Genomic DNA, 26,162 nt, shown 5'->3' on the forward strand with positions numbered 1-26,162 from the left:
CCCTCTGCAAGAACAAAGGTAACTGCCTTGATTGTAACAACTACTGTGGAATCTCCCTGCTGAGTGGGTAAAGCCTTTGCCCATGTATTTTTCAAGAGATTACAGTTGCTCACTGACAGGATCTATCCTGAGTCACAATGCAGCTTTAGATCTCAGAGGTCAACAGTCTACATGATTTTCTTGCTGCGTCAGCTTCAGGAGAAATGCCAACAGCAGAGCTGTCCTTTTTACATCACCTTCATAGACCTGATGAAGTACTTTGACCTCATCAGCCATAAAGGACTCTTCACTTCTCAACAAGACAGGGTGCCCACCTAAACTTCACAATATTATTGTGTCCTTCCACAAGAACATGTGTGGCACCATCCAGTAGGTCAGCTCATCCTCTAAAACCTTCGCTATAAAGGTGTGGAACAGGGCTGGGTTCTTGTCCCAGCTCTCTTTGGCATATTCATTTCCCCGCTGCTCTCATATGCCTTCAGCTCAACTGAAGATGGTGTGTTCATCCATTCAAGGAGTGACGGGGGTCTGTTCAACCTGGCATGTCTCAGTGTCAAAACAAAAGTGAGAGATGCAGATAGCACCTGCTCATTTTAGTAGATGTAAACTATTATTCTAGCAGAGAAGTGAAACTTGTGAAAGCAGATGCTGCAACAGAGGTTGCACAAGTTTGCAGCAATTTGAATTAAATCTCTGGAGGAGGGTTTCTACACTCTGGTATATCAAGGCTCTGTTCCTTTCCCCCACTCCTTTGTTGAGCATATGGTCTTTTTGCCTGGGGCTTATTGTCAGTACTGTCACCAGGGGAATGGAATTCTGCTGTATGGCTAGGTAACAAATACTGGATTATCTCCAGAAGTATTTAAAGAGTGGAGAAGTCTTTAGGGTGCAGATACAATAATGGTTACAATCCTTGTGAAACATTTTCCTACCATACTTGCCACAACTATTTTAACCATGGCTGACTGAAACATCTGGAGGCCCATACAATATCTTGTAATATCACAATACATGGTATGGTGTTTCCCTTTTCACATGACTCAGAGCAGCAATCAGTTGATGGGAACTCAAAATGTTGATGGAATACCCTTTGTATGGCTGCTATTCAGATTAGACTGTACTCTGAGCTATGAAGAGCTTTGAGAATAGTTGTGTGGCCAAGCTCCCTCTATGCAGACCTGCCCTCCGATAATTCACTACAGCCAGGGACACTGCAAATCTGGGGACATAAATCTCTAGAACATACTTAGGCTGCCTGTCTCTTACTTAAGCAGCATTTTTCATTTTGGGGATTGTATCCAGTGTTAGCCATACACAGAGCAGACCCATTGAAATTCATGACTAACAAGTAAATTGATTTCATTGGGGCTGAGTATAACTTCAGAGGCAGTATGGTTCTGAATACCAATTATTGGGAATTATTGGTAGGGAGATTTCTGTTGCAGTCAGGTCTTGCTTTGGGGCTTTCCATAGGCACCTAGTTGGCAACTGTGAGACTGTGATGCTGGACAAAATGGGCCATTGGCCTGACCCAGCAGGTCCTATTTATGTTCTTAATTTAGTTGGATACAACCCTTATATTCTTAATTTAGTTGGATACAAATTTATCTTTTCTCAATGAATATTGTTCCAGAAAAATATTGACATGCACAAAGATATCTAAGTGCCCTGTGAAACCCAATTCAGTTCCCCAGATCACCTTGATGCTTGTGCTCTGCTTGAGATATGTTTTTGTAGAGGAAGGATGAACCGAGCCTTTTTCATCCATTCACTTTTAATGGTAAAGGTAATTTTCTCAGGTGGTCACCAAGTAGCTGCAATTACAGCTTCTTGTGCTGGAGAAATTTTTCTAAGACACTAATGGTAAAAGACATGGGAAGAGCAATAGAAACTCAGCATGCTTCTCAAACTGGCTACTAGGTACACAGTAGCAGACCTAGAAATATGAAGTCTATGCCAATTCCCCCCACCCCCTTTTGCAATATAAAACTGCTGACTGGGGTTATAGGAAAAATGTGAAAGCCTTTCAACCTGTGGACACTGAGATGACAACCATTTTCATCAGAAAAAAATGAAAAGAAAAGGATGAAGAAGCACTAGTATGCCACTTATGGGTTAGAAGACATGCTGTGAAAGAAATTCCAGTAAGAAAATCATTATACAGCAATGCACGCAACATGCCGATTTGGAAATCCACAGTGGTGGAAGATTTTGTAATTATTTGAAGCTGGATTTGTGAAGAGAACCTGATTCCCTTCCTCTGTCTATCTTGGAAAGAAAGTAGGACCTATAAAAAGTAGTGTGTACATCCAGAGGACAATCAAGTAATGAAAATTAATCACTTTCAGCCAGCAATATTAAAACTCCCCTGACCACACATTAAAAAACCTTTTCTCCCTCTCTTGTTTTTTTTTTGTTTTTTTGATGGGGGAGGGGGCTGGAGGGGGAGTGGTTGGTTTTTTTTAAGGAAGTGGGGGAAAGAAAATACCCATCAAATTGGCTGAAGCCTCTCCCCTACCAAGTACCTAATCCCTTCCTGAGCAAAATAAAATGAAAATTAACTTTGAGTCAAGTGGGGGGGGGGCTGGTGATGGAGGTAAGTGATGATGGGTGGGAGATCACTAGTAACAGGAGGACCATGGGAGTTTTAAACCCCCCATTGGTTTTTGATGGCTTGTGGTTCTAAAGCCTTCAAGAGTAGGATCTGGATCACATACATATTTTTGATTTTATTTCATCTAACTCTAGTTTTATGTCATTTTCAGACAAATCCTATAATTATTTACCCATAACTAAGTGAGAGCTGGACCATAAAGATTCACCGAAGAATTGATACTTTTGAATTATTGTGCTGGAGGAGACTCTTGAGAGTCCCGTGGACTGCAAGAAGATCAAACCTATCCATTCTTAAGGAAATCAGCCCTGATTGCTCACTGGAAGGACAGATCTTGAAGCTGAGGCTCATGAGAAGAGAAGACTCCCTGGAAAAGACCCTGATGTTGGGAAAGATTGAGGGCACAAGGAGAAGGAGACGACAGAGGACGAGATGGTTGGACGGTGTTCTCGAGGCTACCAGCATGAGTTTGTCCAAGCTGTGGGAGGCGGTGAAGGACAGGAGTGCCTGGCGTGCTCTGGTCCATGGGGTCATGAAAAGTCGGACACGACTAAACGACAACAAAAGTTCTCCTGTGTTCAGTGGGGCTTAATCCCTAGAAATTGTGCTAAGGATCACAGCTATCCTATGTATGTTTACTGAGTTGTAAGGCTCATCTTATTCAACTGATCCTTATTCACAGATAAGTGTGCAGATGACTGCATTCAGATTCTGTCAACTTCGGGTCTTTAGGAAAGGCAAGAAGACCTCAAATTTGCGCAAAATGTTTCGGTAAAATGGATCAAGAAACAATATTTTCCATGAATAATTGTACCATATAAAAGAAAAGAAACCTCTTACACTTGTCTATATCAATATGTGTTCCACTGAAGAAATGGCACTTACTTCGGAGAAAATTTGCATAGGATTGTATATATCATGTAAGACTTGCACATGTTTAAGAACAGAACTTTATTTCCTGATTTAGTGAACAGTGTGCATAAGACAACTAATTTACAGCAGCAAATATTGCTCTAGACAAGTGTTCATTAGCTACCACTATAATGTGGACTATCTCTTCTTTAAATGTTAATTTGTTCATTTACCCTTTTATGTCTCCTGAGTGGTGTGGCATCTTTTAATGGTGTTCACCTGACTTGTCCCATATGCTAGCACAGCCAATAAAATCCTACTGAATACCGCTGGGTTTACTGATGAGTAAAAATGTCAGACTATGAAAATAAGATTATGGAGCATGATTGATAGAAAAAAGTTAACAGGAGTTGATACAGATTCAGATGTACGTTTAAAAAGTAAATATAGCTTCCAGAATGGTGCTGATTAATAACAAATATTGACTGAATGTTTACTTATTGTAAACTGTTTCCTAGACAGTGTTTGAGATATACAGAAATTCAAACATAGATTCCATAGATTGATTTGCATTGCCCTGCCCACTTCAGAGATTTGTAGTTTAAGGATATAAATTACACAACCACATCATAGTTTTTACCCCTGAGGCACGGATAACTGGATATCATTTTGTGTCATTCAACTATGCATTAACTGGTCTTTGAGCACATTTCTCCTTTCTGCATTAATACAGCAGATCCCTCGAAAGGGACATCAGAGATTTTAGTGCATGGAAATTATAATGGCATTTAATACAAAATGAAATCATCTCTCTATCACCTGATCTTCTACAACTCACCTAATTATCCCACTAAACTCTCTGATAATATCAAGTGTCATTCTTAGAAACCTTTAATAGAATAAAGAATTGATATCTCTCATTCTCCCACTTCCAAAAAACGCCCCATCCACATCTGGTGCCATTGTTAAGATTAGTTTTATAAAAACTATTTTCAATCACTTCTAACTTTTCTCAACTACAGAAGCATCACAGGAGCTAAATACATACATTTGCTAACTGTGATGGCTTCAGTTTCAAAAGCAATGAGCACCAAGAAACTCTGCTAATGTCAACAGGAGCTGAAGACCTTGATCGTTTGAAAAATACGACCAATATATAGCTTCTAATGCCTGCAGTTTTCAAATATGAGCAAGTGTATTATCTGTGACTGTCATTTCCCCAAAGCCTCAACCATTGTCTTGTTCTGAAGAGATTATTGGCACCATGTTCTAGGTCTGGTGCAGAGATTGCAACATGTGAAAGGTACAAAAGCATAAATGTTCTGGAGTATCTATAGATTGCCATCTGTAGACACAGATTAAAACCTCAAAGTTGAACTCTACAGTAGTTCCAGACACACACCTGTGAGAAATTTCTTTATATGCTTTCTTCAAAGTAAGGACATCATTCTTTACAGGCCTACTTTGAAGGCAAAACTTTGCTGATTTCATGAGGACTGAGCCTGGTGCTCCATCAGCGACTTGTAAAAGATGGATTGCACATTTTTAAAAGGACACCCCAAAATAAGACAGCATTTTTGTTCTAATGAGTACATTGGCACTTACGTTTCTCTATGGGAAATCAGAATTTGATATAAAGCAAATTAAAGGTATGGAAGAAAGTGATCTATAACTGAGACTTCTGTGCTGTGAGGTTTCTGGTCTCATTTTCTTCCTGCCATTTAGCAAAAAGAAAATCTGACAGTTTTAACACATTTTGAGATCCCAAACTAAAATCAAAAGTAGCACATGCTCCATTTAAGAATATCATTGTTTGAAAAATGATGCTGCAAGGGGATTCAATAAAGAAATCAATGGCTATATTGTGAAATTTAACCTGTAGGACTTGAAAAAATTGGTGCTTAGGATTTTGTGGACCTGTTAACAGAGAGGTTAGAATCTGTCTATATGGCTTTGAATAAGATTTCTTGAATTGGGCTTGCAGAAGGTGCTGTTTCACAACAGAACGAAGGCTGAAAGCAAACTGATGTGGTATGAAATATAATTTCCCTGTATCTTTAAACGAACCAACCAACCACTATCCTCTTCCTCAACCTACATATTTTTCTATAGAAAATCAGTTTAGGAAAAAGATTGTAGCTCAGTAATAGAACTACTAATGTCCCAGGTTTAGTCCCCATCATCTCCAGGTAAAGTTGGGAGAAAACCCTTACTGAAATCCTGGAGAGCCATTGTTAGTCAGTGTAGACAATACTGAGCTAGACGGACCAGTAGTCTGATTTAGAGTGAGACAGCGACCTTTGTTCCTATGTTTTCCCATTGGCCAGAATGGAGTCAATTAAGGATACTAGGTCTATAGAACCTATTAAGAGGTTAATTTGCCCTGCCTTGATCAACATACATTTTGTCCTCCTGGTTTCTGAGGAGCCTGTCCTATGGCAAATGAAAACTTGAGGCAAAATCCTCTCCTGGGGAAACAGAAAGTAGTGAGATCTTTCTAAGTCCCATTTTATTGCTTTTTGGAATGAAAGAGCTTTGCTCATTTGCCTTCTTATGTGTCTGACATTTTGAGTTTGGTAGTTTGCCAGCCATTGGAACCAATGGAAAACACAGAAGAGTGAATATTTTCTGTGAATTAGGGATGGGAGATAAATTTATTCCATTCACACTTCTGTTGCATTGCCTAAACCACTATTATGAACCAAAACCCAGTTGTCCTTATAAATTTGCACTTTTGTAAATTTTGTGGTGAAGTTCTCCAAACAAACAACCAAGCTTATATATTCATGCACACAAAAATGTGTATATTAGTAAAAACTGTACAAAAATTGCTTGCAAAAATATGCATATTAGAAGAAATATGCATTAAAACAAGAACAACATTTTGTGTGGACTTTTTTGGGGGGGAAGGGTGATCATGAGCTAATGCAGAAATGAGGCAGATTGAACATATGGTTGTAAAAACAGTAAACAGAGAATAGGGTTGCTGTACATCTGCCATACATTTCCTGAACATATCCAGAATACAGTGTCTTGGCAGAAATTGGTTAAAAAAAAAAGTCTGGGGAAATTAAAAAACTTTGCCCCAAAATGCTAAACAACAAACTTGCAACTACAGCGGCAAGAATGTTACTTGCCCAAAAATGGAAAGATTAAGAAGTTGCTGGAAACCAGTTGCTGGAAACCACAGGAGGGAAGAGCTCTGTTGCTTGAATCCTGCTTGAGACTTCCCCACAGGCATTTGGTTGGCCACTGTGAGAACCTATACAGTGGTACCTTAGGTTAAGTACTTAATTTGTTCTGGAGGTCCGTTCTTAACCTGAAACTGTTCTTAACCTGAAGCACCACTTTAGCTAATGGGGCCTCCTGCTGCCGCCGGAGCACAATTTCTGTTCTTATCCTGAAGCAAAGTTCTTAACCTGAAGCACTATTTCTGGGTTAGTGGAGTCTGTAACCTGAAGCATATGTAACCTGAAGCGTATGTAACCCAAGGTACCACTGTACAACATAGGTGACTGGCCTGGTCTAGCAGGCTCTTGTTTACATTATTATGCTCTTAGCGGCAGTGATACTCCACCAATTAGACACTACCATTTGGGTCACAGGGGCATTGAGAGCAGGGACGGGGGAGTTAAGGGGGGGCTTTGGTTGCCCCCTGCTACTCTGGCACTATCATTGGTCCCACAATACCAAAACTAGTGTCTCACTGGCAGACCTCACTGCCATTTTTGCACTAAGGTTAGCTACAGTCATACCTCATGTAACGTCCACTTCATGTTACGTTCTTTCAGGTTACGGCCTGTGGCGAGCTGGAAGTACCGGAAATTGTTACTTCCAGGTTTCGCCACTCGCGCACGCGCAGAAGTGCAAAATAACATCACACGCATGCACAGAAGCGGCGAATCACAACCTGCACAGATGCATTGCTGCGGGTTGCACTCTTTTCATGTTGTGAACGGGCTTCCAGAACGGATCCCATTCGCAACCAGGCATACCACTGTGTTCTTAAAATGTGTATGATGAGCAGCTGGAACCTCAGAGGAGCTGGTTGGCACAGCAATTTGCTTTGCAGTGCACACCAGCCAGAAGCTTTGCTCACATGTTCCAGCTTCCCTACCTGCCACCCAACTAGCCAGCCATCGAGGGAGAGAGGGAATAGTTTGGCCACTGTAAATTACAACAACCACAAAGGTAAGAAGAAGAAGAAGTCAATGATAGTGGGAAACAAGAAAAGAGTACAATAGTCTGTCATCTCATCCCCCTCAAGCCTAGAAGCACCCCTGATAAAAAGAAACTGAAATGGACCAATTCAGTCATCCCTACTGTGGATTTTCTCCTTACAGTCTCCTTACAGAGTAAGGCCTCTTTTCTTTGGCATAGCCAATTTAAGTTAGGTCTGCGCAAACACAATAGATTGTGCCCAGCATAACACTAGTCAAAACTCATTAACTTCAACTGAATTTGTAACAAAAGCTACATGGAAAATAATGTTTTTGGAGTAGCAATAATTCTTAGCAGCTACTTAGGTTAGCCACTGTATAACCACTTCTTTATGCAAGTAATTGTGATCGACATTAAGGATATCTGATTTTAGATTTGCTGGTGGTCATTTACGGGGCATTCAAATTTTAAAAATCAAGAGCATTGTGAGAAACCATCAAAACAATATATAGTGTTTTTATATTGAAATACAAGTACCAAATTGAAAACAACAATGATTCTCAACTGCAGTTGCATTTCCAACAAAACATCTCAGGGTGTGATTTACAATTAGCAACATCTTGAAAATGAGCCTTCCTTTTACATTTAAAACTGCAACCACTCAATCCATCAAGTCTTAAAATCTTGCTCTTGATTAATTGCATTCTCTTATGCCATTTCTCTCAAGAAGGCTTCATAAAATCAAGGCCACATTATTCAAAGCATTCTTCAAATGAGATGCATCCCCAGCTAGCCAATTCAATCACTACAGAGCTCGCAAACAGTAGGTGGTTTGTGTTTTTGCAAATTTGGGATTCATTACAGAGGCATTAGGATATAATTTACTATGACTTGGGCATGCTTTTCTACCTTCGCATCAGGATTCAGCTGCTTTACTCTGTGGACTAGCTGAGGGGATCTGGGGGTGTTGTGAACTAAGCACATCACACTAGGGAGAAAGAAGCTGTTTCACAGCAAATCACTCAAATTGATTAATAAGCTGCATTGATTGGCTCCTGAGCAGAGATGTCCAGTTGCTCTCCAGTGAGAAGATTAGGGTTTCTCAAAACAAAGTACAGTGTGGAGAGAAGCCTCTACAGGCCTCAGTCAGTGTTGCTGGTAGAAACTGATTTTCCTACAAAGAGAAACAGCATTTCAAATACTGAGGTACCATCTGCATGTCATCAATGCAGAAACTGGAAACAGGAGCTATGAGCTGAACCATATCTGAACATTATATTGAACAGGTGACTTGTATTATTCTTTAAGATATATAAATAGATGCTGGCATTAGGAATGCAACAATTTGAAAGGAAAATCCAATTTTAATAATAAAATGTTGACCTAGGTAAGCATGGTAAGCATCAGAACTGAAGCCTTTTTATGAAAATTGACAGAATTCTGCAGCACATTAGAGCATCTGTGCTTAAAAATATTACAGAATATAAATGGGTTTTTAGAATGCTACTCTCTTTGTAGAAAACAGAACAGCTTTAGAATATAGCTAGGTAGGACTTTTTCCTCCTGGAAATGTTCATAATGTTGCTTCAACTGCCCTAAGTGAATTACTGAGATATGCTGTGGGCACAAATATCACTTTCAAATGAAAAGCTCAAATGCTTGATATTTGGAGACAGAAAGGACACAGTTAGTGCCTATTAAACCAAGATAAATGACTGGTTCAAAGAACATTCATTGTCATTCTCCATTTTCCTTGCAGGTCTTATCCGAATTCAAGGAGGACTGGAAATTCAAGGTGAAGCTTAAAAGTTCTCCTTTCTGTGTGAAGAAATGGTTTGAGGTTTGATGTCTAATGGTACTGAATATTTTAGAGAATTATTTTGGATGCAGGACTGTTCTCAGCACTCTTGATCTCTTGTATGTGATCAATCCAAATATATTCCTTGAAGTTCTCTATGTTTCCTCATATCAGCTCGGCCTACAAGACTTTTGGTCTACAAGTTGAACATAGCCTAGTTACCATCCATAATATCATGGGACTCAATAAAGCTACTAGTTTTTACTTCCTATCTGGGACTGCAAAAAATAGGAGTGTTGCCAAATATCTAGCAGGCCATAATAGATTAAGCTTCAGGGTTATGCAATTCTGTCTTTTTCAGTTTTCAGACTATGCCACCTCAGGGCCAGAGACACTGTGTAAACATCATAGGCCCCAATTCTAGGGGGCAGAGTCCATTTGCCCTCCCAATACTTTTCCTCTAGGGCACAGCCCCCTCAATATCTTTTATCCCCCCACCTGCCTGCCTGCTTCCCTCGCTTCCTACAAAGATGCAGACAGGTGAGCCAACCTCCACAGGGGACTTCACCCCTGAAACTACTGCAATGGTGGCCCAAGGGCTGAAGAGTGTGCCTGTCCAGCCGACCAAGGGAAGGAGGAAAGAAGGCAGAATGAGTGCCCCAACCATGCTGTCGGTGCTCGCTGTGCCTGTCTGGGTGCACGACAGGCTAACCACCCCACCCCACCCCACGACTGGAAAGGAGAATGGCACTGGCTCCCCTCAAAGTTTTGCTCAAGTTGGTGCCACTGGTAAACATACTTTTCCAGACTCTAATTATTGTTAAGTGTGTGCAGGTGGGACATCCCAGGAGCAAAAAACTGAAGTTCAAGCAAGAGGAACATAAGATATGAAACTGCCAAACCCATGGTCCAATGAGGTCAGTATTATCTACATTGTTTCGCAGTGAATCCAGGTTTCAGATAAGAGTCTTTTGCATCCCGGCCTAGATATGCCAGGGATTGAACTTGGCACCTTCTGCATGTTCTACCACTGTTAAGCCTTTCCCAGCTTTTCTGATGTATTATCAGAGTTCAAGGACACATTCCAGAAATAGTCAAGGAGGATGCCAAGCAGATGAGGGGTGTTGCATGGGGCGTAGCTGAGGAATGGGGTGTGGTATGGGTAATAATAATGATGTTATATTTGTTGCCTGCCCTTAACTAGGTGGTTCCAGAGTGGGTCATCCTCACCATACAATGAGAGATGAGGATTAAACAGAGGCTTGGAGGATTGCATTTGAATCCTGAGATTCCCCTACCCCTGCATTAGTCCAAGTAGCAGATAATAATAATAATAATAATAATAATAATAATAATAATAATAATAATTTCATTTCTTATATCCTAACCAATCTGGGTGACTTCCAACAAGATACAGAGGGTCTGGGTGGAGAGACACATCAGACATTAAAAGTTTCCTGAAACAGGCCTGCTTTTAGATGTTATTTAATTCTTTGACATCTGACAGAAGGGCACTCCACAGAGTGGGTGCAACTACCAAGAAGGCCCTCTGTCTGGTTCTCTGTAGCTTCACTTCTTACAATGAGGGAACCACTAGAGGGCCCTTGGAACTGGACCTCAGTAATCAGGCTGAACAGTGGGGGAAGAGACACACTTTCAGATATACAGGTCCGAAGCCATGTAGAGCTATAAAGGTCGACACCAACACTTTGAATTGTGCTTGGAAATGTACTGGGAGCCAATGTAGTTCTTTTAGGACTCATGCTATATATTCCCAGCAGCTGCTCCCAGTCACCAGTCTGACAGCTGCATTCTGGATTAATTGTGGTTTCTGAGTCACCTTCAAAGATATCCCCATGTAGAGTGCATTTCTCTGGTCCAATCAGGAGATAACCAGACCACCCTGGCAAGAAAGTGGGCAGGAAGGTAGAGTCTCAGCCAACAAACAAGAATGGTCCATTGTCTGAAACAAGCAGTTTCTCTTCTTGAGAAGCTTGTCTTCTGATTCAAGGACCTCCCTAGATTTCCCAGAAGCAGGAACAGCAAAGGCAAAGGGTCAAGATGCCGTTTTTCTGATATTTATTTGCCTCAGTATCACAGCTTTGAACATTTGAGAGGAAGGAAAATGTTGTGTTCCGTATAGGCCATTCCTAATGGCTGCCATTCAGTCTTGCCTTTAGGATAAGGGGTTTGCTTCCACATCTCCTAACATGATTATCACTTTGTAATGCTTTACAATGACATCTAGAACAGCCTCTAGCATTGCTTTCTAGTACTTGGTTAACTTTTATTCACCAACATTTAATCTTTTGGAAAGAAAGAATGAAAAAAATATTGCCTCTTTTCTCAAAAGATGTATGCACATCTAAATTACAAAGTAAAACTTTTACTGTTCACTTTTTCCTGGTCTCATTTTGTTTGAAAAACTTATCAAGAGGAATAATCCACAGGGCTCCTTCTGCATTTTAGCCATTGCCTGATGATTCTGTGAGTTCCAACTGAAAAGCAATGTCCCAAAATGCAATCCACATCTGACTGCATTTTTGCATCAGCCTCGCTGCAAATAGGAGATTCTGTGTGCAATTGAACATGTACAGCACAGAGAGGAAGCAAAGGCAGATTTAAGGGGAGGGGGTGTTTGGTTCAGCCATCGTGGGGGAAAAGTTACAAGTGAGGTGCCACAGGTTTCTGTCCTGAGCCTGTTTTTATGTTTATAAATGACTTGGATGAAGGACTTGAGTGTTTGCTATCAAATTTTCAGATGACACCAGAGTGGGAGGGATAGCTAATGTGGCAGAAGACACAATTGGGATTCAAACTGACCTTAACAGAATGGAGAACTGTGCCCAAACTAACAAAATGAATTTCAATAGGGACAAATGTAAGGTTCTACACTTAGGCAGGATGAACCAGCTGCACAAATATAACATGGGGGACATCTGGCTTACTAGCAGTACATGTGAAAAGGAGCTAGGGATCTACTGATTTCAGTGGGACTACTCAAAATATGACTTTGTTGGATGTAGCCTGGTATTCTTGTCATTGGTATTTTCTTTAAAACCATTGATTCATTTCAATTAAACTTCTATCAAGGTGGTTGACAATCAAGTGGGTACCCATAAACAGACTGATTTCCATTTGTTAGAAAGTATTTGTAGATCACTGTCTAGCCTGAGAGCAAAAGACAAATGAATAATGAATTTGAAAAATATGCATGCAAGCAGGGACAAGCTAGTGTGTCTGGTATGCAGAGAGTTTTGTTCTCTGCATTCAGAAAACCGGATAGAATTTTGCAGTTGAAGTGGAAGAGGTGTGGTTCATGAAATACAAGCCAGGAAGATTTCTATATGAAATACAAGTGGATTAAAAAAAAAAATCTGCAATACCTTCAAGAGCAGTAATGACAACTGATACCCTAGAAAAGAAGGAAGTTACAGGAACCAGAGTCAACAATAGAATTACATTTTTTTTAAGGGGGAAAAAAGAACCAATTACATAAAAACCTTCCACATAGTGAGCACGTAATTAGAACTGATGTCAGGCTTCCACGAAAGATTGTCAGAGAGATTTAACGATCTTCCTGAATGTAAGAATAATGATTAAAAGAAAGAACGAACAAGGAACACAAATTAACATGTTCCATTGGATTTTTTTTTTTTAGAAAAGACAAAAGAATCAAGCCTCTACCTCAGTTATGCCATAAGTTGGTGATCACTGGTTAAAAATAGAAATAAAAATGCTTATAACATCCTGATTTGCATTCCCTTCTGTCTGCTGAAAGAATGTGAAAAAATAATAATAGAGCAACTGTTTTTATATAAAGTATGCAGCAAGGGCATGATATAACTCCCGGTGGAAAGACAACTATTGATTTCAGCACGTTTGGAATGAGGCAAGTGTTAATCATCTTATGTAACTGTGTCCACCCAGAGGAGAGACTTACTATTCTTCCTACAACATTTGAAAAATTTCAGAAGACACTCCTCTATGTAATTCAAGATGTCACTATAAAAGTATCTAGCAACTTTGTAAAAAGGCTGAACTTTGAGACAATGGTGTGGCTTGTAATTACACACACACACACACCCCAACAGGTGTTTGTGTGGTGATGTAATGTGATGTGATGTGAGAGTGGAAAGTTTAATTAGAGACAGGATCATTCCATTCAAACATGTGAAAAGAAATTATCCTAGTTGTGAAATGAAATGATTGAAATATCTGAAGTGAATTTTTATCCCCCCCCCCGCCCCGCGGTAGCAATGTAACCTTGATCCCACGTTAAGTGTTTCCTTCATTTCCTGCCATTGACATGGAAAGTTCTTTGGAAACAACTATGCATGCTTTGTGGAATAGAAACTTTCAGAAAATAAAATAATTTCTCCATCTCCTAATGGCTTGACAAGATTGGATCAGCTAAAGGAGTTATAGAGAAGGTTTAATTATGTAGGTGTGATAACAGTCCAGTTAAAACTGACTAAGAAAATTAACTGATCAGCCAGCTTTGTTCAGATTGCCTTACATTTTAAAAAAATAATGAGACTAATCCATATAGAAGATTCACATATGGTTAACTCCACCACAATGTAGTCTTATGAAGCTCAGCCATGCAGTTTTGATGACTGATCATCACAGACCTACGATGTATAATCACAGATTCATCACATACACTCTTCACTCCCAAATACAGTCCATACTACATAAAATTATATATACCCTCTTACCTTTCTGAATTTTCTTTGGCCCTATTTATACATTATCCCAACCATCAGGTTGCTGACCTGCACAGCTAAGCACTTGTGTTAAAAAATGCCCATATAACCAGAGGCACCAGGTTGCCCCCAAGCTCGGGGGGTGCCTGGCGTGAATCACATGTGTGTGATGTTGCACACAGTGGAGGAGTCTGAGCTGCTCTGGAGGAGCTGGTTACTGGACTTGCGATGCACAACATGTGCAGGGCTGCCTCAAGAATGAGCCTCATGTTTACAATGAGCCTCAGTTTCATACAAGCCACTTCACACAAGCAACCAGTTAATGTTTGCTATTTCAACAGGCCAGATACCATCCCACTGGGATAACAAGTACATGTGGCCTTTAACATGTAGGATTACAGAAATCCACATTCCATGACCATAGGTTCCTTCTACTACTGTACTGAAAAATTCTTCCGTATCTTTCTAGGCTGTTCTCCATCAGTTAAGAAAAGAAAGAAAAGAAAAGAAACTTTTAAAAGAGAGGGAGAAATTGTGGTGAAACATCCAAAGGAGTGGGTTTTTTATTGCTCAAGATGACTGAGCAATTTTGTGAGTGTACTTTCATTCTACAAATCATCTCTCCAGTGGTCTGCTTTCCGCAGCCATCCCAGGTATCTGCATTTCCTAAAAATCCCATTACATCCTCAGCTGGGCTTTCCTGTAATCAGAGTTCTCCCATCCAACTGACCACTGTTCATTGCTTGCTTTTGTTTTGTTTTAAGAAAAGTCTTTTTAGGGTTTTTTGAAGGGAAGTAAGAACTTCACTTAAAAACAAAACCAGTAAGTACAAGGATATCAGGTGCTAAGTAGTCAGCCCCAATAACCTCCCACATTTCAATTAAAGCCTGTGGGGAAGCATCATGAGGTAATTTCTCTCATGGGGCTTTTTCCAATCAGGAAATGAGGGCAGCCAGGGAGGCTGCAGAGTGCTGGATAAATGTTTAATGGAAAGAAAAACCTACACACTGCCCTTGGCTATCTCAGGATGATAAAGTTAAACTCAACGCTAAAAACATTCTAAATGTGCCCTGTGAATGGAACATAGACAAAGAGAAGTCTCTTTCATGGGAGAATAAAGCTTTTTTTATAAATTGGAAGACAGGTTTCAGCCCAACCCATTCAATGAAGTCCTGTAAAAAATGTTCATGTGCTTTAAAGTATTTTAAACTTCTGGTTCTCTTTTCAACAGGCCTTGTTTGCTTTCCTTCTAGTATGATGGGCTATTTACCCTTTTAAATCACCCCAAATATATGCTGCATTGCATATTTAGAAGCAATCATTGCTTTAAAGACAAATGTCTGGCTATGGAGAACAAGCCTGTGCTAGTTACCAGATATTAACTAACTGGAACTGCCTGGAAAATAGACCCTTTAGAAGCTATGATTTTATGTACCCTGCAGGAAATTGCTTTACAGAAGCTCGTATTTTTAGAAATCCCTCCAGATTATTTTCTTTAATGGCAGCCACTACATTCACATTTATTAGCACATTCTAAATCAAATCTAGAGCCGAAGTTTATTTGTGAGACTTTTTCCTGCTGTTTGCAATTACCTCTCTGAGCTAAAGTCAATGTTATATCAGCAAGCATCTGTAGATTTTAAAATAAATGCCATCAATTGTTTCTTGCACTTCTGTCGTTTTCTTTTTTTTGTAATCCATCCAACCAATCAAGCACCCAAAAGTGGAGAGCTGTTTAAATATGCACTGAAGATGCCATTGCATACTCAGCCTTAAATGCTTAAAGAGAAAATGATGCTAACCAGCGAAACACAGGGATAGCTGTACAGAATGTGAATACCAATAATGACTAGACAACTGAAATGTGATGAATTAGAATTATGAGATAATTCTTCCTATATTGCTCTCTTCCCTGTATGCTAGTACAACATGGCCCTAATTGTTTGGACTAGAAGAAACAGGCAAGTTTAACATCCATGTTCTACCTTCATTATCACAGGCAGTAAGCCTATGAATTACCAGTTACAGTGGTACCTTGGGTTACGTTACTGTAGGGTAAGGTAATTTTGAGTTACAAACGCAGCAAGAGTTCGCCACACATGCATGCACAAAAGTGCTCTATCACGCCACGCATGTGCGCAGAAGCTTTTCAGGGTAAGTATGGACCCCCGGGATGAGTTAAGTTTGTATCCGGAGGGTCCAGTGTACTGGGAATCACAAGTGCTGTTATACTCGGGGTGCTGTTATACTCGGGTCTCGTTTGCAGGTTTCTCAAGGGCCACTGAGAACAGAATGCTAGATGATGGTAATGATTATAGATTTATATAAAGCCTTACATCACAAGATCTCAGAGTACTTCACAAGATAAAAATAAAAGGCAAAAGCACAAATAAATAGTTAAAACAAAAACAACAAAACAATAACCCCCTTTCCACTAACATACTGAAGAGGCTGTGGGATATTAATCAGCCCAAAGAAGAACGTTTTCACTTGACAACTAAAGATATATAATGAAGGTGCCAGGAGAACATCCCTGGGGAGAGGATTCTGTACATGGGCTGCCACTGCAGAAAGATGCTGTTCTTGTGTTGCCACCCTCCAGACCTCACGTGGAGGAGGCACACAAAGAACAGCCTCAGATGATGAACACAGAGTCCAGGTCAGATCATATGGGGAGAAGCAGTCCTTGAGGACTAGATGCAGAAGGTCTCTTATGTTCTTATGAAATAAAATCACCCCATGTCCTCTCCCAACCCCAACCCCAACCCCTGCAAATGAAAGTATCCCTTTTCCTTTTTTCCACTTCTAGCACATCTTGGAATTGGCCTTGGATTGGCTTTCTGCCTTCCCCTTTGCCTCAATCTCAGTTTGGCTTTCTTGCTTGGGAAATTCATCTAGGTACTATTATGTATTATTATGTATTATTATTATTATTATTACTATTATTATTAATTTATACCCCACCCATCTGGCTGGGTTTTCCCAGCCACTCTGGGCAACTCCCAACAGAATGTTAAAAATGTGATAAAATATCAAACATTAAAAACTTCCCTAAACAGGGCTGCCTTCAGATGTCTTCTAAAAGTCATATAGTTGTTTATTTCCTTGACATCTGATGGGAGGGTGTTCCACAGGGCAGGCACCACTATTAAGAAGGCCCTTTGCCTGGTATAACCAGAACCAAGATTCTCTGGATGGTTTACAGAAACCTCCCCCACCCTTCAATAAAAATAAAAAAGTTTGTTTTTTTTTCAAAACTGTAAGCATCGGAGAACAAAATCAAGCAATACAAGTCTCACAAGCAGACCTCAGCACTTTTGAAAGCCATTAAAAACCTCTAAAATGCCCTGTAATCTCTCCCCCCACCATAAAATAAAAAATAAACTTTTTCTGACACTGAAAATAGTACAAAGTGGGTTCCATATGAGCCTCTCTTGAAAACTCATCCTACAGCTTGGCTGCTACTGTGACTGCTGTAATTCACTTGGTATAAATCAGGCATGTCCAACAGGTCTATTGTAATCTACTGGTTGATCGCGGGATGTCCTTGGTTGATCTTTTGATCAATGACTCTGGCTCCCTAAAAAAAGCTCAAAAACTCTGACAGTGGGTAGATCACTGCCATTCTTTTATACAGTGAGTAGATTGCAGTCTCTTGGGAGTTTGACTTCCCTGGTATCAATAATCTGGCCAATAGCCATTTAGAGCTTTACATCAGGAGTGGCTAATCTTTGACCCTCCAGAAGTTCCTAGTCCTCAATTCCCATGAGCCCCAGTCAGCATGGTCAATGGGCAGAGAATATGGAAGTTGTAGTTTAGTGATCTCTGGAGGACCACAGGTTAACTACCCCTGCTTTACAGCCTAAAATCAACTATCAGCTATGGACTAATTTGGAGGTGTTGCTTTTCAGATGGTGATACAACAAAGAATTACTGCCTGAAAGTAGAATGTTAATTAATTAATCCAAGTGTTGCAAAACAGCTGCAAAGGTGAATGAATTTAGTAGATCTAGGGTAAAGCAGTACCACATGAGCAGAGGAGAGAGAATGTCCAATTAGTCTGTTGCTGCCTGGTTCCTGTTGGGTCCATTCTCTTTGATCATTTCTTCTCTTCTTTGTTCTGGAATAAGGCCCTAGGCAAGGCTTGCTTTGATAAGTTAGATGAACAGAGAACATCTCTTTTTGTTGTTGATTTCAAAAGGCATCAGAGACTCTGGTCTAAGATGGGCATCAACAAGAGTGTACACTTTGCAGAACAGATTATCTCCAGCCATGACTTCTCCCTGTTTTAAAGTGTATAAGGCCTCTTATTATTAACCTCTCTGGTCACAATTTTTGTACAATTCATCATTCCAGGGTTTCATATTGACAATCCCTTTGTTTCCCTGGAAATATTGATGAGCATTGACCTTCATAATCAAGTCTCCAGTTCGCATCTCTTTCAGGCCTGGGGAAAGCAGGAAAGCAAGCAAAGTCCATCCCATCATATTTTGCAAAATAAAGGGTTTGCATACATTTCCCAACATTATCTATTTATGGTGACAGCTTCTCCATAATGTAAGAAAAGCTTCATTAGCTTACATCGAAGTCACCAAGATATGCAGTTGACTTGACAGACAGAGCAGCAGGACATTTTTGGGGCATTGCAAACATAAAATGCTTATCTTTTATTTTAGATGGATTAAATCAGACATGACTAGCAAGTATTGTCTGAATGTGATCCCTGTTTTTTTGAGGTTTTTAAAATGGAGATAGAGTGGCTACATTAAAGATGCACACTCATTCACTGTCACAGTCACACTGTAAGCACTAACAAACAGAAATGAATTCTTCAAGTGGAGAGTCATTTGTTTTGTCTTTTGTGCTAGTCAGTTATATATTAAAATAAAGCATAGGGATTGATGACTCATACACACAATGATTTATGTCACAGTTCTTTATCTTCTGGTGGCTTTGTGTATGTGTGTTGTTTGCTTTTTGGCAGTGCTGTGAGTACTTTGAAGCTATCACTGTGGAATGAAATGGCTGATTTCTGGTTCCATCTGAGGTGTACTCAGGGGGTTCACTGGTGTGCAAGAATGGACTGCAACCAAGAGAATGAGAGCTTTATCTTTAAATATGCCAGTGATGTGGCAGACAAAGTAATCACTGCTACCCCCACCAATCCTTCTCTGGTGCTTTTGTCTGCCTTGGTCCTCTGCTTTCAACAGCTTTTCTCCAACCCTATTGGAGGTGGAGAAGTTGGTGAAAAACAACAGAGTTAGGAATGGGCAGGAACATCTGCTACTACCTTGTCTCCGGTTTGATTGTTGAGGTTAAAGCTACCTGCTTTTTCTCCAGATTATCGCCTGGAAACCCTCCCTAAATGAAAGTAAAGATAGGACAGCAGCACAGAAAACACTGAAATATAGGGCAGAAACTTATGGATTTTTCATAAAAAGTGATTCAGCAAAATGGTGGAAATTTCAAAGAAACTGCTAGGGTGCAAATAGCACTCTCTGATTTAGTTGATGGTAGGGATGGCCACATCTATAAATTTCAGTTTCTCTTAGTTTCTCTCACCCTCCCCTTCCCAATCTTAAGTTCAGGTCTCTAGTGTTCCATGCATTTAAAAAAATGTTTTCCTGCAAATTCATCAGCAGATTCTTCCTAAGATACACCTGTTCACATGAAATTTCCCCTCATATTTTTAAGATGTTTATATTGTTTTATTGTGTGCTGTCTCGGGCTCCTTTGGGAGGAAAGGAAGGATATAAATTAAACTGTTATTAGCAGTGTTTCCCAAGTTTGGGAACTCCAGCTCTTTTTGGCCTACAACCCCCATCATCCCTAGCCTGTAGGACCAGTGGTTACAAATGATGGAAATTGTAATCCAAAAACAGCTGGAGACCCAAATTTGGGAAAGATTGACCTAAAGGATATGGCCTGCTCTGCTGTTATTTCTCTCATCTTCACTCTGTATCCCTGATTGAATTTAGTGTGCTCCTGCACAACTCTTGTTCATTTCAATGGGCAACTTGCAAAGGACAGCTCCCTAATGGCTTGCTCTCAATAGTCCACAGTGCAAACTTTGAATGCTGCATATATTTCTCGTTCGGAATAAGTATGCTGCCACCAAGATCAAAGGCAGTATGCTTCCAAATACTAGTAGCTAGTCAGCTGCAAGAGAGAGCTGTTGCCCTGATGTTCTGTTTTGGGTCTTGCCAGAGGCATCTGGTTGGTCACTGTGAACACAGGATGCTAGACTACACAGAGCTTTGGTTTGACCCAGAAATGGTCTTTCCTATGCCATTGATACATGTTGCTTCTTCATATATATATTTGGTAACATTTATAGGTGTCATATCTCTTGACATTTTGATGTTTAGGTTCTTCATTGTAAAATATCAGCAGCCAATGAAGTAGGGTCAAGGTGTCATCACTTTAAAAACCATGCCAATTCACCTCATGTTTGCTTGAGTTAAACATAATGGGGGAGATTTTAGAAGGCCTGCAGGAGCTACATGTTCTTTCTAACGTGTCACTGGAGTCTTACTAGATTTTTAATATGTTGGCACTATTACTAAATATGTGTATATCTATCTATATCTATCTATATCTATCTATCTATCTATCTATCTATCTATCTATCATCTATCTATCTATCATCATCATCATCATCATCATCATCATCATCTATCTATCTATTTATCTATCTATCTGTAAATTTATCTATGTGGATTTGCAAGCCATTCTATGATCTCAACACTTATAGACTCACTTCTGACTCTTATCATACATAAATTACATACTGTACTGAGAGAGTATGAATGGCTCTTTTTAGAATATAAGGATTTTCCAAAGCAGAGTGTAGCTTGGTTAAGTGCACGGTGTAAGACAAATTACTGGCCATAAGGTGTGAAGAAGATTACTGAAGTTAGCTTCAGCTGGAGTGGTGTTAAAAGAAAGATAATTTACAGTGCACACATGCCAATTATCTGTGGAGAGAAGGCAGGCAATTTACTTGCATGTATAGTTGAGATAGATGCCAGTGACATCAACTCTCACAATTGACTAATGTCTTCAACCTAGAGACATTTGATTCTGAAAGGATGGATGGCCTTGAAATAACATGGGTTATCTTTAGGAAAGTATCTTTTATTTCATTTGCAGGCTTCAAAGACATCTTTCCATTTTTCATCAGAAGTAAAAAAAAAGAAATGAAAGAGATGAAATCTGAAATGTAGAGGCTGCTTTCAGATCACACACTCTTATAAGCCTTCTTCAGGCATTCTACTTGCACTTACAAGCAACACACAAGCTGTACAAATGTGCATACTTCTGACCTATTCAGAATTCGCATCATCCGCCATAAATTACTGAAGTGGGGAGCCTCCTGTGTTCCTGGAGGCTCTTGGTGTGATCTAGAACTCTGGAAGATTACCTTATGCATTGCCTATGACAGTGATTTGCAAATCAACCTTCAACTTAGGAATCTGTGCAGACAATTTTCTATCCTATCTCTTGGATAAAAAACTGATACTCATAATTCATCTCACCTTTATCCTATCCATTCTCCAGAAAGCTCAAGGCAGCATATATGGTTCACTCTCTCTACTTTATCCTCAAAACATGTAAAGTGGGTTAGTCTCTCCCAATGACATCAAGGGAGCTTCATGACAGAGTAGAAACCTGATCCTGAGTCTCTCTGGTCTTAGTCTGACAGTTTGTTGGGTTCTCTGTCTCTGTCTATCTCAGCTGATGAGTGGAGATTAAATCCCAGTGCCTAACCTGCACGATTATGTTTCCTGCTAGGAACAGGGTGGCACTGCCAATGCAGGATAAAAACCTGACCTTTTGCCCATCAGCTGATGTCACCAGTGACATCAACTGATAGGTGTATGTACTTGGTTTGGGGAAAACGGCCTGGCAGACCAAGATTGGTCTACAAGTCATTCCCCACCTCTGTACATAAGGCGTATGCACTCTGTAAAGTGTGCATACAAATGTATCTATTTCTGAAAATAACATACAGGAATGTGTTATGTTACGGGGAAATGATTTGCAAACTGTGTTATTATTACTAATAACCAGTGCTTTTTCCAGGGGATACTCAAGGATACACAGTACCCTTTTTTTGTTGTTCAGAAGTGTGGCACTTACTATAACAACTTCATGGTGAGTACCAGCACCTATTTTTCTAGGTGAAAAAAGCACTGGACTTACCAAGTCTATTAAAAACTTTTCCTTTTGTCTCTTAAAATAATGGTGCTGACCATCTGAAATAACATCACAGTGTTTGCTTCTTTGCAAGCAAATTTTATCCATCGCACATTGCAGCACCCCGCCTCCAACCAATGAGACAATTAGGCCATTGTCTCCTATTATGAGTCCTCTTCCTCCCTGAGAACAACTTTGCTTTCTTGCCTGTATCAAGATTGCATGGCACAATTAAAAGGACATACAAACTGTGGTTTCTCTAAGCACTTTGACTTCATGTGATAATAAGTACCTGCTGCTGTGGATGTTGCAGATGCTGACATTTCCCCATACTTCTTTCCCTGTAGTGTTGAATGCACAGCAAACAATAGATCACACTCTTTTCTCGTTGACTCCAGCTTTCTCTTCCAAAATAACAGTGCCATCTGCCTATGAAAATGTTGGTTTTCTTTACCACAAAAATTAATGAATCGCTTGAGCAGCTTACACATCATAACTCATGAAAGATTAATCTATCTTAGGCGTGTGCTCATAAAATGGTTTTTAAAGCATGCCCTATCATTTGTGTGGAAGTCACTGTGTATCTAAGGCTGCATTCACACCGCAGTTTATTCTGTTTTCTCTAACATTCCCCTAACTCTTCATTTTGGCATTATATTTCACACGATGTAAATGCCACTTCCAGAAATATAGCAGAATATTGCAGAATTTCGGTGTTCATTTATGTGTTATTTACAAAGGTATTTTTCCCCCTAAAAGCAAATAACACAGAAATGAGTGCTAAACTTAGCTCAAATGTTATGCTGAAATTAACTGTTAGGAAAACGGAATAAAACTGTTCTGTGAAGGCAGCCTAAGTTTATATATAAGGCTATGTGTACCAACAAATATTATATACACACAAGGATATATCCTCAAATTTGGATTGTTGTTGCTTTTATCTAACAAGAAGCTATTTGTGAGGAAGTGGTGAAGATAAGTTTCTAAAAGGTAAACTAAAGTTATAGAACATTTTTCTTCCCAGGTGCTGTATTCCCTTCTAGGCAAGTTCCCAGGGCCCACATGCCAATGGCGAGTGGAACCAAAATCAAATGTGGGTAGAGTAATAATTTTTAAGTTATTCAAACATTCCTCTCTAACCTTCATCCAAGCAAATTCTAGCCAGGTAAAACCACTCAAGTGGGGTGCAAAGCAGGGCTGATGAGGGGTGTGAGAAGGTCCGAAAAGAGTCATTAGGCCTCAATATTTACAAATATTGAAACCCTAATTGCACTAGATGATTAGTTTCACAATCAAAATGAGCTTTTATTTCCATGTACTTTCAAATTCAAAAATTCTGAGAGTTAAAATAATCATATTTAAATGTGTGTGTTTCTTGAGTGACTTATATTTGCTTTATATTTTTTATTATATTTGCTTTGTCACAGATTCAAGAATTTTCAGTTTTCTTGCATTTTGAACATAAATCTCAGTTGGGATATAGACTAGACTCAATCACAGACTGCCTCTTCATCTACACTGATACATGGTAGACTAGGCTGCTCACTTATCACATTATCTCACAACTGTTTTGAGAGACAGTATATAAGCTATTTCATCTCTTGGCATGAAAGATCTCCAGTGATATAGCCCTAAACAATTACTACTCAGTACATTAATTTCTTTCAACATACAGCTGCCTGGCCAAAAGCCAGATAGTTAACTTGCCATATGCACACAAAACACCTGATTTGCATACATGCATATTTTGCCTAATTTTGAAAATCTGGTTCTCCACTTCTTTAGCACAAGCCAAAGCCATAATATACAGTCATGTGTTCTCCTGTAGAGAAAGAATTCCCTTTAAAGCTTAGAGGGATCCCATTCTATTCAATCCAGATCTTCAATAAGACTGCCAAATGCTCCCTCCCAAGCTGAACTATAAGTCTCATTGCAACAATGCAATGTGTACAAAAATAAATGTCAGAATTTTTATAGATTTCCCAATGGTTCATAAAAATTGTAAGCATTGCCAATAAATGTCAACATTTACCAGGTTTCTAATGTTCACTGTAATACACATGATACAATAAGGCCCTGTGTTAATTGTAAGCTTCGTACGCACAATATTTGGATAAACTTGGTTCTGAATGAATGGGAATTGTTTTCATTTCGTGTTCTCATGCCATTGGAGGAGGAATTTATTTAGTCCATTTCTCAAAGCAGTCCAAACCAATCTGAGACTGAAACTTGCTTTCAGAATAAAACACACAGTCAGATTATGCATGTTTCCAGATATCAAAATGCAATTTCACTGTACAAACAGTACACAAAAAAATGAGGCAGATGTATTGGGAAAACACTGGGGAAAGTGTATTTATGTATAGCTGCATATTTTATGTAAAAAGTGTAAAAAACTATACAAAATCCACACAAAAATGCCCAGTTTGAATGCATATGTTTCATGGATTTTAATCATCATCATAATAATTAATACCAAATAAAACAGGTGGAACAGATTTATGACTGAGTTCCAATTAAATTGAAATATAGTGGTACCTCAGGTTAAGAACTTAATTCGTTCTGGAGGTTCGTTCTTAACCTGAAACTGTTCTAAACCTGCGGTACCACTTTAGCTAATGGGGCCTCCCACTGCCGCTGCGCCACCACTGCCCGATTTCTGTTCTCATCCTGAAGCAAAGTTCTTAACCCAAGGTACTATTTCTGGGTTAGCGGAGTCTGTAACCTAAAGCGTCTGTAACCTGAAGTGACTGTAACCCAAGGTACCACTGTAGAATGAATTTGGCTTCTCTGTCCATCCATACATGACACATGGAGGCAATCAACATTTAGATAACCTTGAATAATTTTAATTTATTTTTTACTGAGAGTCAAGACATGTTTAATAGTAGCAATGGGCGATATTTGTGTGGATTGTCTCCATGTTGCTTGAAAACAATTTATTTTTGAACATAACATTCACAAGTGCTTATTGTGTGATGACCTCAACATTTATGTGCATGCACACACAAACCGCAAAAGATTGCTAAGGCATGAACATTCATGACATGATACAAGTGTTCTATAGTGGGTACTTGCAAAAATTACTACCAGAAAGGTGATGCACACTGTAATCTGGTATCTAATAAATATCCATTGTGTAAATTATTATAAATACACCCAGTGTATTTAGTTACGGCTGCCCTGGTGTCAATCTTCTTTGAATTTCTATTATGTTCTGGATTCACTATATGCTTCAGTTAAATAATTATTAATATTATAGTGATAGGTTTGATGAATTTTAGGACAGAGTGTAAATGTTCAGTTTTGTTCCAGTGTGGGGTTCCAGATTTGTGTTGCAGTGAGGCAGAACATGAAGCAATGATAAAGGGTTCCCCACCCCCATCAAAGAGAGAGACATATTAATTGTTATGAAAAGAGGTGCAATGTTGTGACAACATTGTACGTTAATTTGTGTTCTGATTAGGTCTGAACCAATTAACTAACAGCTTAATTATGGGGGCCAAAGGCAACGCTAATGTTCACAATGCATTGTGATATAGTAACAGAAGAACAGAGAGTAATATCTCTTGAATCAAATGAGTAATTTTGTACTATCTGGAAGAGTGAAAGAGGGACAAAGTTTTATGCAATTATGAGTAATGGGTCTTAAAATAAACAGTCTAATGGGCAACTCTGAACTAGTTTGTCGAAATGATGGAAGGCAGGCCTGATTTTGATGCAATTAAGCATAAATTATTTTCATTGGGATTGGAGTTGGAGATGAATCAGTTTGATAGATTTTTTTTCCCCTTTAGGAAAGAAATGTCTAGATTGAGGGGGCTGTAAC

The 26,162-nt window shown here is 39.4% G+C and overlaps 1 long non-coding RNA gene across 3 annotated transcripts in view; it reads left to right on the plus strand.

Annotated features, from left to right (window-relative positions):
* Window positions 1-26,162, plus strand: part of LOC309378264 — a 134,693-nt gene that overhangs the window by 47,095 nt on the left and 61,436 nt on the right. Inside the window, exons 2-3 of one of the 3 annotated variants that reach the window (XR_014171969.1) lie at window positions 9,387-9,422; window positions 14,604-14,787. This is a non-coding gene — a long non-coding RNA (uncharacterized lncRNA). Of the gene's footprint in view, window positions 1-9,386; window positions 9,580-14,603; window positions 14,788-26,162 lie in introns of those variants that run through there. The other 2 variants (XR_014171970.1, XR_014171971.1) reach the window with 2 other exon arrangements.

This window comes from Podarcis melisellensis (assembly GCF_964234715.1).
Source record: "Podarcis melisellensis genome assembly, chromosome: 9".
Taxonomy (NCBI): Eukaryota; Metazoa; Chordata; class Lepidosauria; order Squamata; family Lacertidae; genus Podarcis; species Podarcis melisellensis.